Source organism: Ammodytes marinus (assembly GCF_949987685.1).
Source record: "Ammodytes marinus genome assembly, chromosome: 7".
Lineage (NCBI taxonomy): Eukaryota > Metazoa > Chordata > Actinopteri > Uranoscopiformes > Ammodytidae > Ammodytes > Ammodytes marinus.
Window position 1 is genome coordinate 31,771,774 of NC_137211.1, and position 16,257 is coordinate 31,788,030.

The following is a 16,257-nucleotide window of genomic DNA, read 5'->3' on the forward strand; positions in this document are numbered from 1 at the left end:
CAGACCATCACTGACTGTGGGTACTTGACACTGGACTTCAGGCATTTTGGCATTTCCTTCTCCCCAGTCTTCCTCCAGACTCTGGCACCTTGATTTCCGAATGACATGCAAAATTTGCTTTCATCCGAAAAAAGTACTTTGGACCACTGAGCAACAGTCCAGTGCTGCTTCTCTGTAGCCCAGGTCAGGCGCTTCTGCCGCTGTTTCTGGTTCAAAAGTGGCTTGACCTGGGGAATGCGGCACCTGTAGCCCATTTCCTGCACACGCCTGTGCACGGTGGCTCTGGATGTTTCTACTCCAGACTCAGTCCACTGCTTCCGCAGGTCCCCCAAGGTCTGGAATCGGCCCTTCTCCACAATCCTCCTCAGGGTCCGGTCACCTCTTCTGGTTGTGCAGCGTTTTCTGCCACACTTTTTCCTTCCCACAGACTTCCCACTGAGGTGCCTTGATACAGCACTCTGGGAACAGCCTATTCGCTCAGAAATGTATTTCTGTGTCTTACCCTCTTGCTTAAAGCCACTACGAGTAAGTCGGCACGTTGGCGACACCTTTGAACAAAAGCGGTAGTATTATTACGACGCCAGCTGTCGTGAAGCTGTTTTGTAGCTCGTGCAGGGCGTTCAGATTCAAATAATCAGGAAGCAATATGGTGCGTGTCCGTGTGTTGAAAGCAAAGTGTGAGGGCACCGGACTCTTTTCGGCTCCGTGAGTCTATGGGTGACACAGCATCAACTAATGCCAGTAAGTGCTAAACACACCTGATTGCAATGAGTTGATGCATTGTCACCTCTCACGGAGCTGAACGAGTCCGTGTCCCCACACAAAGCGAATGAACGAGAGATGGCAGTTAGTTAGAATGGATCACGATGAGGTAATGTGTTTATGTTGTAAATAATGACTATTTCAGATGAATAATGGTCATCTGATGATGCTGGTGAGGCAAAGTAAACTTTGTTTTAGTAGGCTACCGCTCATTCATTTAGGAGTAAACACTGCAGTCTACGTTCGCTGCGTGAAATTGTGTATACGTTGCTTGGCAACGCCCTCCCGCCCGACTATCACTCTCCCTTTTCGCTTTTCTTCATTGCATTTTCTTTTTTTTCTTTTATGGTTCAGCCCCGTTATCAGTCATTATGACGACAAACAACTGTCTCAAACAAGGCTCCCGCTCCCCTTCCCTCACCTGGAGGGATAGGCTTCTCAAATCGCGTAACTGCGCCACACTGAAATCTGTGACCAATACGGATATGTGACCATAGAGCATGCACGCGTGAACCGAAAATCGGACTGGGCGTACGACCAGATCAAATGCAGTAATAAAAACTATATAAAAACGTCTTTCTTTGCACTGATGGTCTCGTTTGCTGTTAAAGGTAATTTATGATTATGAGAGGAAACATGAGGCTGTTTAAAAGATATTTAAAAGTTACTCGTTGCCGCTTTAAGGGTGTCAATGATGGCCTTCTGGACAGCAGTCAGGTCGGCAGTCTTACCCATGATTGCGGTTTTGAGTAATGAACCAGGCTGGGAGTTTTTAAAAGCCTCAGGAATCTTTTGCAGGTGTTTAGAGTTAATTAGTTGATTCAGATGATTAGGTTAAGAGCTCCTTTAGAGTACCTTTTCATGATATGCTAATTTTTGGAGATAGGAATTTGGGGTTTTCATGAGCTGTATGCCAAAATCATCAGTATTAAAACAACAAAAGACCTGAAATATTTCAGTTGGTGTGCAATGAATCTAAAATATATGAAAGTTCAATTATTATCATTACATTATGGAAAATAATCAACTTTATCACAATATGCTAATTATATGAGAAGGACCTGTATTGTAGAGCACCATGAGCTGTACAAGAAAAAAGAAATTTCAAGTCAATCAGAGTCAGGGGGCATTTGTGGCGCCCCCTATGGGTTAATCTCGATAAGCTTCCAGGGACATGCTACCACACGACTTCTGCACATACCCAGCAAGTTTGATGATGATAGGACCTATGGTTAAGGAGTTATGGCCAATTAGTTAATAAGCCCCACCCCTGCGTAAACGTTTTGGGCAATGGCGGCGAAAAAAAAAATCATGGCTGACCCCTATTGTCCGAGAGGCTATATTGTAGAGCACCATGAGCTGTACATGTGTAAGAAATTTGAATTCAATCAGAGTCAGGGGGCATTTGTAGCGCCCCCTATGGGTTAATCTCGATAAGCTTCCAGGGACATGTTACCACATGACTTCTGCACATGCCCAGCAAGTTTGATGATGATAGGACCTATGGTTAAGGAGTTATGGCCAATTTGTGGATAGGCCCCGCCCGTGCGTAATGTTTTTGGTCAATGGCGGCCATGTTTTTCAAGTTGTCCTAATAATCTTTTACGGGTATGTTTATTGTAGTCCCCCGGGGCTTCACGAGAAATTTAGTGTTGATACAGTAAAATTTCAGAAAGTTGTGGATAACACCCTGTTTTTCAGTTTATGCTAATCAGCGGGAAATATTCCCTGGCGGATTTATATGGTCCCAGAGGCTTTTTTGTAGAGCACCCTAACATACACCTGTGTGAGAAATTTCAAGTCAATCGGACTTACGGTGTGCGGGGCGTGGCCTCTCAAACTTTCTTCAGTCGGGGCTTAATAACAGCGTCCCCTAGCGGAAATTCAAAAAACTGTCCGAGAGGCTATATTGTAGAGCACCATGAGCTGTACAAGTGTAATACAGGTCAATCAGAGTCAGGGGGCATTTGTGGCGCCCCCTATGGGTTAATCTCGATAAGCTTTGAGGGACATGCTACCACATGACTTCTGCACATACCCAGCAAGTTTGATGATGATAGGACCTATGGTTAAGGAGTTATGGCCAATTTGTTAATAAGCCCCGCCCCTGCGTAAACATTTTGGGCAATGGCGGCGAAAAAAATTATCATGGCTGACCCCTATGGTCCGAGAGGCTATAAAGGTAAAGGGGAGGAGCCTAACACGGTAAAGGGGAGGAGCTTAATGTGGCAAGGGGAGGAGCCTAATGTGGTAAAGGGGATGGGCCTAATATTGTAAAGGGGAGGAGCCTAATGTGGTGAAGGGGAGGAGCCTAATGCTGTAAAGGGGAGGAGCATAATATGGTAAAGAGGAGGAGCCTAATGTGGTAAAGGGGAGGGGCCTAATGTGGTAAAGGGGAGGAGCATAATATGGTAAAGAGGAGGAGCCTAATGTGGTAAAGGGGAGGGGCCTAATGTGGTAAAGGGGGTGGGCCTAATATTGTAAAGGGGAGGAGCCTAATGTGGTGAAGGGGAGGAGCCTAATGTGGTAAAGGGGAGGGGCCTAATATGGTAAAGGGGATGGGCCTAATATGGTAAAGGGGAGGAGCCTAATATGGTAAAAGGGAGGAGCCTAATATGGTAAAGGGGAGGAGCCTAATGTGGTGAAGGGGCGGAGCCTAAAGCGGTAAAGGGGAGGGGCCTAATATGGTAAAGGGGAGGAGCCTAATATGGTAAAAGGGAGGAGCATAATATGGTAAAGGGGAGGGGCCTAATGTGGTAAAGGGGAGGAGCCTAATGGTGTAAAGGGGAGGAGCCTAACGTGGTAAAAGGGAGGAGCTTAATGGTGTAAAGGGGAGGAGCCTAATGTGGTAAAGGGAGGAGCCTGATATGGTAAAGGGGAGGAGCCTAATGTGGTGAAGGGGAGGAGCCTAACATTGTAAAGGGGAGGAGCCTAATGCTGTAAAGGGGAGGAGCCTAATGTGGTAAAGGGGAGGGGCCTAATGTGGTAAAGGGGAGGAGCCTAATGTGGTAAAGGGGAGGAGCCTAATATGGTAAAGGGGAGGGGTCTAAGTTTGTAAAGGGGAGGAGCCTATTGTGGGGAAATGGGAGGAGCCTACTGTGGTAAAGGGGGGGAGCCTAATATGGTAAAGGGGAGGAGCCTACTGTGGGAAAGGGGAGGAGTCTAATGTGGTAAAGGGGAGGAGCCTACTGTGGGGAAATGGGAGGAGCCTACTGTGGTAAAGGGGAGGAGCTTAATGCTGTAAAGAGGATATACAGGTCCTTCTCATATAATTAGCATATTGTGATAAAGTTCAATATTTTCTGTAATGTACTGATAAACATTAGACTTTCATATATTTTAGATTCATTACACACAACTGAAGTAGTTCAAGCCTTTTATTGTTTTAATATTGATGATTTTGGCATACAGCTCATGAAAACTCCAAATTCCTATCTCAAAAAATTTGCATATTTCATCCGACCAATAAAAGAAAAGTGTTTTAATACAAAAAAGTCAACCTTCAAATAATTATGTTCAGTTATGCACTCAATACTTGGTCGGGAATCCTTTCGCAGAAATGACTGCTTCAATGCGGCGTGGCATGGAGGCAATCAGCCTGTGGCACTGCTGAGGTGTTATGGAGGCCCAGGATGCTTCGATAGCGGCCTTAAGCTCATCCACAGTGTTGGGTCTGGTGTCTCTCAACTTCCTCTTCACAATATCCCACAGATTCTCTATGGGGTTCAGGTCAGGAGAGTTGGCAGGCCAATTGAGCACAGTAATACCATGGTCAGTAAACCATTTACCAGTGGTTTTGGCACTGTGAGCAGGTGCCAGGTCTTGTTGAAAAATGAAATCTTCATCTCCATAAAGCTTTTCAGCAGATGGAAGCATGAAGTGCTGAAATCTCCTGATAGCTAGCTGCATTGACCCTGCCTTTGATAAAACACAGTGGACCAACACCAGCAGCTGACATGGCACCCCAGACCATCACTGACTGTGGGTACTTGACACTGGACTTCAGGCATTTTGGCATTTCCTTCTCCCCAGTCTTCCTCCAGACTCTGGCACCTTGATTTCCGAATGACATGCAAAATTTGCTTTCATCCGAAAAAAGTACTTTGGACCACTGAGCAACAGTCCAGTGCTGCTTCTCTGTAGCCCAGGTCAGGCGCTTCTGCCGCTGTTTCTGGTTCAAAAGTGGCTTGACCTGGGGAATGCGGCACCTGTAGCCCATTTCCTGCACACGCCTGTGCACGGTGGCTCTGGATGTTTCTACTCCAGACTCAGTCCACTGCTTCCGCAGGTCCCCCAAGGTCTGGAATCGGCCCTTCTCCACAATCCTCCTCAGGGTCCGGTCACCTCTTCTGGTTGTGCAGCGTTTTCTGCCACACTTTTTCCTTCCCACAGACTTCCCACTGAGGTGCCTTGATACAGCACTCTGGGAACAGCCTATTCGCTCAGAAATGTATTTCTGTGTCTTACCCTCTTGCTTAAAGCCACTACGAGTAAGTCGGCACGTTGGCGACACCTTTGAACAAAAGCGGTAGTATTATTACGACGCCAGCTGTCGTGAAGCTGTTTTGTAGCTCGTGCAGGGCGTTCAGATTCAAATAATCAGGAAGCAATATGGTGCGTGTCCGTGTGTTGAAAGCAAAGTGTGAGGGCACCGGACTCTTTTCGGCTCCGTGAGTCTATGGGTGACACAGCATCAACTAATGCCAGTAAGTGCTAAACACACCTGATTGCAATGAGTTGATGCATTGTCACCTCTCACGGAGCTGAACGAGTCCGTGTCCCCACACAAAGCGAATGAACGAGAGATGGCAGTTAGTTAGAATGGATCACGATGAGGTAATGTGTTTATGTTGTAAATAATGACTATTTCAGATGAATAATGGTCATCTGATGATGCTGGTGAGGCAAAGTAAACTTTGTTTTAGTAGGCTACCGCTCATTCATTTAGGAGTAAACACTGCAGTCTACGTTCGCTGCGTGAAATTGTGTATACGTTGCTTGGCAACGCCCTCCCGCCCGACTATCACTCTCCCTTTTCGCTTTTCTTCATTGCATTTTCTTTTTTTTCTTTTATGGTTCAGCCCCGTTATCAGTCATTATGACGACAAACAACTGTCTCAAACAAGGCTCCCGCTCCCCTTCCCTCACCTGGAGGGATAGGCTTCTCAAATCGCGTAACTGCGCCACACTGAAATCTGTGACCAATACGGATATGTGACCATAGAGCATGCACGCGTGAACCGAAAATCGGACTGGGCGTACGACCAGATCAAATGCAGTAATAAAAACTATATAAAAACGTCTTTCTTTGCACTGATGGTCTCGTTTGCTGTTAAAGGTAATTTATGATTATGAGAGGAAACATGAGGCTGTTTAAAAGATATTTAAAAGTTACTCGTTGCCGCTTTAAGGGTGTCAATGATGGCCTTCTGGACAGCAGTCAGGTCGGCAGTCTTACCCATGATTGCGGTTTTGAGTAATGAACCAGGCTGGGAGTTTTTAAAAGCCTCAGGAATCTTTTGCAGGTGTTTAGAGTTAATTAGTTGATTCAGATGATTAGGTTAAGAGCTCCTTTAGAGTACCTTTTCATGATATGCTAATTTTTGGAGATAGGAATTTGGGGTTTTCATGAGCTGTATGCCAAAATCATCAGTATTAAAACAACAAAAGACCTGAAATATTTCAGTTGGTGTGCAATGAATCTAAAATATATGAAAGTTCAATTATTATCATTACATTATGGAAAATAATCAACTTTATCACAATATGCTAATTATATGAGAAGGACCTGTATTGTAGAGCACCATGAGCTGTACAAGAAAAAAGAAATTTCAAGTCAATCAGAGTCAGGGGGCATTTGTGGCGCCCCCTATGGGTTAATCTCGATAAGCTTCCAGGGACATGCTACCACACGACTTCTGCACATACCCAGCAAGTTTGATGATGATAGGACCTATGGTTAAGGAGTTATGGCCAATTAGTTAATAAGCCCCACCCCTGCGTAAACGTTTTGGGCAATGGCGGCGAAAAAAAAAATCATGGCTGACCCCTATTGTCCGAGAGGCTATATTGTAGAGCACCATGAGCTGTACATGTGTAAGAAATTTGAATTCAATCAGAGTCAGGGGGCATTTGTAGCGCCCCCTATGGGTTAATCTCGATAAGCTTCCACATGACTTCTGCACATGCCCAGCAAGTTTGATGATGATAGGACCTATGGTTAAGGAGTTATGGCCAATTTGTGGATAGGCCCCGCCCGTGCGTAATGTTTTTGGTCAATGGCGGCCATGTTTTTCAAGTTGTCCTAATAATCTTTTACGGGTATGTTTATTGTAGTCCCCCGGGGCTTCACGAGAAATTTAGTGTTGATACAGTAAAATTTCAGAAAGTTGTGGATAACACCCTGTTTTTCAGTTTATGCTAATCAGCGGGAAATATTCCCTGGCGGATTTATATGGTCCCAGAGGCTTTTTTGTAGAGCACCCTAACATACACCTGTGTGAGAAATTTCAAGTCAATCGGACTTACGGTGTGCGGGGCGTGGCCTCTCAAACTTTCTTCAGTCGGGGCTTAATAACAGCGTCCCCTAGCGGAAATTCAAAAAACTGTCCGAGAGGCTATATTGTAGAGCACCATGAGCTGTACAAGTGTAATACAGGTCAATCAGAGTCAGGGGGCATTTGTGGCGCCCCCTATGGGTTAATCTCGATAAGCTTTGAGGGACATGCTACCACATGACTTCTGCACATACCCAGCAAGTTTGATGATGATAGGACCTATGGTTAAGGAGTTATGGCCAATTTGTTAATAAGCCCCGCCCCTGCGTAAACATTTTGGGCAATGGCGGCGAAAAAAATTATCATGGCTGACCCCTATGGTCCGAGAGGCTATAAAGGTAAAGGGGAGGAGCCTAACACGGTAAAGGGGAGGAGCTTAATGTGGCAAGGGGAGGAGCCTAATGTGGTAAAGGGGATGGGCCTAATATTGTAAAGGGGAGGAGCCTAATGTGGTGAAGGGGAGGAGCCTAATGCTGTAAAGGGGAGGAGCATAATATGGTAAAGAGGAGGAGCCTAATGTGGTAAAGGGGAGGGGCCTAATGTGGTAAAGGGGAGGAGCATAATATGGTAAAGAGGAGGAGCCTAATGTGGTAAAGGGGAGGGGCCTAATGTGGTAAAGGGGGTGGGCCTAATATTGTAAAGGGGAGGAGCCTAATGTGGTGAAGGGGAGGAGCCTAATGTGGTAAAGGGGAGGGGCCTAATATGGTAAAGGGGATGGGCCTAATATGGTAAAGGGGAGGAGCCTAATATGGTAAAAGGGAGGAGCCTAATATGGTAAAGGGGAGGAGCCTAATGTGGTGAAGGGGCGGAGCCTAAAGCGGTAAAGGGGAGGGGCCTAATATGGTAAAGGGGAGGAGCCTAATATGGTAAAAGGGAGGAGCATAATATGGTAAAGGGGAGGAGCCTAATGTGGTAAAGGGGATGAGCCTAATGGTGTAAAGGGGAGGAGCCTAACGTGGTAAAAGGGAGGAGCTTAATGGTGTAAAGGGGAGGAGCCTAATGTGGTAAAGGGAGGAGCCTGATATGGTAAAGGGGAGGAGCCTAATGTGGTGAAGGGGAGGAGCCTAACATTGTAAAGGGGAGGAGCCTAATGCTGTAAAGGGGAGGAGCCTAATGTGGTAAAGGGGAGGGGCCTAATGTGGTAAAGGGGGGGAGCCTAATATGGTAAAGGGGAGGAGCCTACTGTGGGAAAGGGGAGGAGTCTAATGTGGTAAAGGGGAGGAGCCTACTGTGGGGAAATGGGAGGAGCCTACTGTGGTAAAGGGGAGGAGCTTAATGCTGTAAAGAGGATATACAGGTCCTTCTCATATAATTAGCATATTGTGATAAAGTTCAATATTTTCTGTAATGTACTGATAAACATTAGACTTTCATATATTTTAGATTCATTACACACAACTGAAGTAGTTCAAGCCTTTTATTGTTTTAATATTGATGATTTTGGCATACAGCTCATGAAAACTCCAAATTCCTATCTCAAAAAATTTGCATATTTCATCCGACCAATAAAAGAAAAGTGTTTTAATACAAAAAAGTCAACCTTCAAATAATTATGTTCAGTTATGCACTCAATACTTGGTCGGGAATCCTTTCGCAGAAATGACTGCTTCAATGCGGCGTGGCATGGAGGCAATCAGCCTGTGGCACTGCTGAGGTGTTATGGAGGCCCAGGATGCTTCGATAGCGGCCTTAAGCTCATCCACAGTGTTGGGTCTGGTGTCTCTCAACTTCCTCTTCACAATATCCCACAGATTCTCTATGGGGTTCAGGTCAGGAGAGTTGGCAGGCCAATTGAGCACAGTAATACCATGGTCAGTAAACCATTTACCAGTGGTTTTGGCACTGTGAGCAGGTGCCAGGTCTTGTTGAAAAATGAAATCTTCATCTCCATAAAGCTTTTCAGCAGATGGAAGCATGAAGTGCTGAAATCTCCTGATAGCTAGCTGCATTGACCCTGCCTTTGATAAAACACAGTGGACCAACACCAGCAGCTGACATGGCACCCCAGACCATCACTGACTGTGGGTACTTGACACTGGACTTCAGGCATTTTGGTATTTCCTTCTCCCCAGTCTTCCTCCAGACTCTGGCACCTTGATTTCCGAATGACATGCAAAATTTGCTTTCATCCGAAAAAAGTACTTTGGACCACTGAGCAACAGTCCAGTGCTGCTTCTCTGTAGCCCAGGTCAGGCGCTTCTGCCGCTGTTTCTGGTTCAAAAGTGGCTTGACCTGGGGAATGCGGCACCTGTAGCCCATTTCCTGCACACGCCTGTGCACGGTGGCTCTGGATGTTTCTACTCCAGACTCAGTCCACTGCTTCCGCAGGTCCCCCAAGGTCTGGAATCGGCCCTTCTCCACAATCCTCCTCAGGGTCCGGTCACCTCTTCTGGTTGTGCAGCGTTTTCTGCCACACTTTTTCCTTCCCACAGACTTCCCACTGAGGTGCCTTGATACAGCACTCTGGGAACAGCCTATTCGCTCAGAAATGTATTTCTGTGTCTTACCCTCTTGCTTAAAGCCACTACGAGTAAGTCGGCACGTTGGCGACACCTTTGAACAAAAGCGGTAGTATTATTACGACGCCAGCTGTCGTGAAGCTGTTTTCTAGCTCGTGCAGGGCGTTCAGATTCAAATAATCAGGAAGCAATATGGTGCGTGTCCGTGTGTTGAAAGCAAAGTGTGAGGGCACCGGACTCTTTTCGGCTCCGTGAGTCTATGGGTGACACAGCATCAACTAATGCCAGTAAGTGCTAAACACACCTGATTGCAATGAGTTGATGCATTGTCACCTCTCACGGAGCTGAACGAGTCCGTGTCCCCACACAAAGCGAATGAACGAGAGATGGCAGTTAGTTAGAATGGATCACGATGAGGTAATGTGTTTATGTTGTAAATAATGACTATTTCAGATGAATAATGGTCATCTGATGATGCTGGTGAGGCAAAGTAAACTTTGTTTTAGTAGGCTACCGCTCATTCATTTAGGAGTAAACACTGCAGTCTACGTTCGCTGCGTGAAATTGTGTATACGTTGCTTGGCAACGCCCTCCCGCCCGACTATCACTCTCCCTTTTCGCTTTTCTTCATTGCATTTTCTTTTTTTTCTTTTATGGTTCAGCCCCGTTATCAGTCATTATGACGACAAACAACTGTCTCAAACAAGGCTCCCGCTCCTCTTCCCTCACCTGGAGGGATAGGCTTCTCAAATCGCGTAACTGCACCACACTGAAATCTGTGACCAATACGGATATGTGACCATAGAGCATGCACGCGTGAACCGAAAATCGGACTGGGCGTACGACCAGATCAAATGCAGTAATAAAAACTATATAAAAACGTCTTTCTTTGCACTGATGGTCTCGTTTGCTGTTAAAGGTAATTTATGATTATGAGAGGAAACATGAGGCTGTTTAAAAGATATTTAAAAGTTACTCGTTGCCGCTTTAAGGGTGTCAATGATGGCCTTCTGGACAGCAGTCAGGTCGGCAGTCTTACCCATGATTGCGGTTTTGAGTAATGAACCAGGCTGGGAGTTTTTAAAAGCCTCAGGAATCTTTTGCAGGTGTTTAGAGTTAATTAGTTGATTCAGATGATTAGGTTAAGAGCTCCTTTAGAGTGTGGCGTGTAGAGACGGGAGTCGGAGGCGGAGTGTCAAAAGACGGAGCTAACTGCTTTAATGACATTAATACACTTGTCGAGTAACAACAACGGAGCAGACAGTAAACTCTTGATAGTCTCAAAACGCCAACAAGACAAAACAGGAAATTCCCCCAGTCATAACAGTTCCCCCGGAACCCCGGAACTTCAGTTCCATAGGTGAATTATGTAAGATCACTACACAAGCCCCCCCAGAATTCACCCATAGTCAAAGTCCCTGTTCCGGAAAGGCACGATGGCCCGGCCGCGACTAGAACGAGTGGCAGGGGCCGAAGAGGGGAGGGGCGTGGTGGGTGCGGCAGGACCAAGCCCAGGACTGGGCGGCAACGGCACCGACAAGGCGGCAGGGAGCCCAGCGGGGCGTGGCAACGGGGGGCGTCCACGGCGCGGAGCCTGGGCCAACTCCAACGGTCTGGAAATGTCCACGTGGGCAGGCTTGATCCTGTCGACAGAGACAGTCTCGGGCCTACCACCGACGTCCACGACCAGGCTCTTATCCCCGTGTTGCAAGACCCTAAACGGCCCGTCATAGGGGGGGCGCAACGGTCCACGGTGGGCGTCGTGGCGGATGAACACAAACTCCGCCGTGTGCAGATTGGGTGGCACCAGGGAAACGGGGGTGCAGTGATGCGAAGTGGGGACGGGTGCGAACTGCTTGGCGACCTCCAGCAGAGAGGACCGCTGCCTGGCCGCCGACCAGGGTGTTGTGGCGTTCGGAATGAAATCCCCTGGAACTCGCAGCACCTGACCGTAGACTAACTCGGCAGACGAGGACTGCAGGTCCTCCTTAGGCGCCGTCCGGAGCCCCAGCATCACCCAGGGAAGTTTGTCCAACCAGTTGCCGTCCGTCAAACTGGCACGCAAGGCCGCCTTCATGGAGCGATGGAACCGCTCGCACAAACCATTAGCCTGAGGATGGTATGCGGTAGTGCGATGCAGTTTAACCCCCAGATCCTTGGCAACCACATTCCAGATCTCCGAGGTAAACTGTGCACCCCGGTCGGAGGAGAGGTCCGAAGGTGTCCCAAAGCGCGCGACCCACGTGCCGATAAACGCACGGGCCACATCGGAAGACGATGTCGAGGTGAGTGGCACAGCTTCAGGCCAACGCGTCGTCCTGTCCACCATCGTGAGGAGGTGGGTGAAACCATGCGAAGGGGGTCGATGTTGACATGGTCGAACCTCCTACCAGGGACGACGAATGGCTCCAACGGGGCCTTGGTGTGGCGGTGCACTTTTGCACGCTGACAGGACACACACGAGTCGACCCAGGCCCGTACGTCCTTCTTCAGTCCTTTCCAGACAAACTTCTGAGAGACCAGCCTCACGGACGCCCTCCTACCGGGATGGGACAGGCCGTGTATTGCCTCGAAAACAGCCCGCTGCCAGCCGGCAGGGACCAGTGGCCTGGGCTGGCCGGTGGAGAGGTCACACCATAACCTGACCCCTGAGTCGCCGATCGCCACTTTTTCCAGGCGCAGCCCGGTGTCCGAGTCTTTGAGGGACTGAAAACCGAGGTCCGTGGCCTGTTCCGCACTCATACGCGGCATAATATGGTAAAGAGGAGGAGCCTAATGTGGTAAAGGGGAGGGGCCTAATGTGGTAAAGGGGAGGAGCATAATATGGTAAAGAGGAGGAGCCTAATGTGGTAAAGGGGAGGGGCCTAATGTGGTAAAGGGGGTGGGCCTAATATTGTAAAGGGGAGGAGCCTAATGTGGTGAAGGGGAGGAGCCTAATGTGGTAAAGGGGAGGGGCCTAATATGGTAAAGGGGATGGGCCTAATATGGTAAAGGGGAGGAGCCTAATATGGTAAAAGGGAGGAGCCTAATATGGTAAAGGGGAGGATCCTAATGTGGTGAAGGGGCGGAGCCTAAAGCGGTAAAGGGGAGGGGCCTAATATGGTAAAGGGGAGGAGCCTAATATGATAAAAGGGAGGAGCCTAATATGGTAAAGGGGAGGAGCCTAATGTGGTAAAGGGGAGGAGCCTAATGGTGTAAAGGGGAGGAGCCTAACGTGGTAAAAGGGAGGAGCTTAATGGTGTAAAGGGGAGGAGCCTAATGTGGTAAAGGGAGGAGCCTGATATGGTAAAGGGGAGGAGCCTAATGTGGTGAAGGGGAGGAGCCTAACATTGTAAAGGGGAGGAGCCTAATGCTGTAAAGGGGAGGAGCCTAATGTGGTAAAGGGGAGGGGCCTAATGTGGTAAAGGGGAGGAGCCTAATATGGTAAAGGGGAGGGGTCTAATTTTGTAAAGGGGAGGGGTCTAATTTTGTAAAGGGGAGGAGCCTATTGTGGGGAAATGGGAGGAGCCTACTGTGGTAAAGGGGGGGAGCCTAATATGGTAAAGGGGAGGAGCCTACTGTGGGAAAGGGGAGGAGTCTAATGTGGTAAAGGGGAGGAGCCTACTGTGGGGAAATGGGAGGAGCCTACTGTGGTAAAGGGGAGGAGCTTAATGCTGTAAAGAGGATATACAGGTCCTTCTCATATAATTAGCATATTGTGATAAAGTTCAATATTTTCTGTAATGTACTGATAAACATTAGACTTTCATATATTTTAGATTCATTACACACAACTGAAGTAGTTCAAGCCTTTTATTGTTTTAATATTGATGATTTTGGCATACAGCTCATGAAAACTCCAAATTCCTATCTCAAAAAATTTGCATATTTCATCCGACCAATAAAAGAAAAGTGTTTTAATACAAAAAAGTCAACCTTCAAATAATTATGTTCAGTTATGCACTCAATACTTGGTCGGGAATCCTTTCGCAGAAATGACTGCTTCAATGCGGCGTGGCATGGAGGCAATCAGCCTGTGGCACTGCTGAGGTGTTATGGAGGCCCAGGATGCTTCGATAGCGGCCTTAAGCTCATCCACAGTGTTGGGTCTGGTGTCTCTCAACTTCCTCTTCACAATATCCCACAGATTCTCTATGGGGTTCAGGTCAGGAGAGTTGGCAGGCCAATTGAGCACAGTAATACCATGGTCAGTAAACCATTTACCAGTGGTTTTGGCACTGTGAGCAGGTGCCAGGTCTTGTTGAAAAATGAAATCTTCATCTCCATAAAGCTTTTCAGCAGATGGAAGCATGAAGTGCTGAAATCTCCTGATAGCTAGCTGCATTGACCCTGCCTTTGATAAAACACAGTGGACCAACACCAGCAGCTGACATGGCACCCCAGACCATCACTGACTGTGGGTACTTGACACTGGACTTCAGGCATTTTGGCATTTCCTTCTCCCCAGTCTTCCTCCAGACTCTGGCACCTTGATTTCCGAATGACATGCAAAATTTGCTTTCATCCGAAAAAAGTACTTTGGACCACTGAGCAACAGTCCAGTGCTGCTTCTCTGTAGCCCAGGTCAGGCGCTTCTGCCGCTGTTTCTGGTTCAAAAGTGGCTTGACCTGGGGAATGCGGCACCTGTAGCCCATTTCCTGCACACGCCTGTGCACGGTGGCTCTGGATGTTTCTACTCCAGACTCAGTCCACTGCTTCCGCAGGTCCCCCAAGGTCTGGAATCGGCCCTTCTCCACAATCCTCCTCAGGGTCCGGTCACCTCTTCTGGTTGTGCAGCGTTTTCTGCCACACTTTTTCCTTCCCACAGACTTCCCACTGAGGTGCCTTGATACAGCACTCTGGGAACAGCCTATTCGCTCAGAAATGTATTTCTGTGTCTTACCCTCTTGCTTAAAGCCACTACGAGTAAGTCGGCACGTTGGCGACACCTTTGAACAAAAGCGGTAGTATTATTACGACGCCAGCTGTCGTGAAGCTGTTTTCTAGCTCGTGCAGGGCGTTCAGATTCAAATAATCAGGAAGCAATATGGTGCGTGTCCGTGTGTTGAAAGCAAAGTGTGAGGGCACCGGACTCTTTTCGGCTCCGTGAGTCTATGGGTGACACAGCATCAACTAATGCCAGTAAGTGCTAAACACACCTGATTGCAATGAGTTGATGCATTGTCACCTCTCACGGAGCTGAACGAGTCCGTGTCCCCACACAAAGCGAATGAACGAGAGATGGCAGTTAGTTAGAATGGATCACGATGAGGTAATGTGTTTATGTTGTAAATAATGACTATTTCAGATGAATAATGGTCATCTGATGATGCTGGTGAGGCAAAGTAAACTTTGTTTTAGTAGGCTACCGCTCATTCATTTAGGAGTAAACACTGCAGTCTACGTTCGCTGCGTGAAATTGTGTATACGTTGCTTGGCAACGCCCTCCCGCCCGACTATCACTCTCCCTTTTCGCTTTTCTTCATTGCATTTTCTTTTTTTTCTTTTATGGTTCAGCCCCGTTATCAGTCATTATGACGACAAACAACTGTCTCAAACAAGGCTCCCGCTCCTCTTCCCTCACCTGGAGGGATAGGCTTCTCAAATCGCGTAACTGCACCACACTGAAATCTGTGACCAATACGGATATGTGACCATAGAGCATGCACGCGTGAACCGAAAATCGGACTGGGCGTACGACCAGATCAAATGCAGTAATAAAAACTATATAAAAACGTCTTTCTTTGCACTGATGGTCTCGTTTGCTGTTAAAGGTAATTTATGATTATGAGAGGAAACATGAGGCTGTTTAAAAGATATTTAAAAGTTACTCGTTGCCGCTTTAAGGGTGTCAATGATGGCCTTCTGGACAGCAGTCAGGTCGGCAGTCTTACCCATGATTGCGGTTTTGAGTAATGAACCAGGCTGGGAGTTTTTAAAAGCCTCAGGAATCTTTTGCAGGTGTTTAGAGTTAATTAGTTGATTCAGATGATTAGGTTAAGAGCTCCTTTAGAGTACCTTTTCATGATATGCTAATTTTTGGAGATAGGAATTTGGGGTTTTCATGAGCTGTATGCCAAAATCATCAGTATTAAAACAACAAAAGACCTGAAATATTTCAGTTGGTGTGCAATGAATCTAAAATATATGAAAGTTTAATTATTATCATTACATTATGGAAAATAATCAACTTTATCACAATATGCTAATTATATGAGAAGGACCTGTATTGTAGAGCACCATGAGCTGTACAAGTGTAAGAAATTTGAATTCAATCAGAGTCAGGGGGCATTTGTAGCGCCCCCTATGGGTTAATCTCGATAAGCTTCCAGGGACATGCTACCACATGACTTCTGCACATGCCCAGCAAGTTTGATGATGATAGGACCTATGGTTAAGGAGTTATGGCCAATTTGTGGATAGGCCCCGCCCGTGCGTAATGTTTTTGGTCAATGGCGGCCATGTTTTTCAAGTTGTCCTAATAATCTTTTACGGGTATG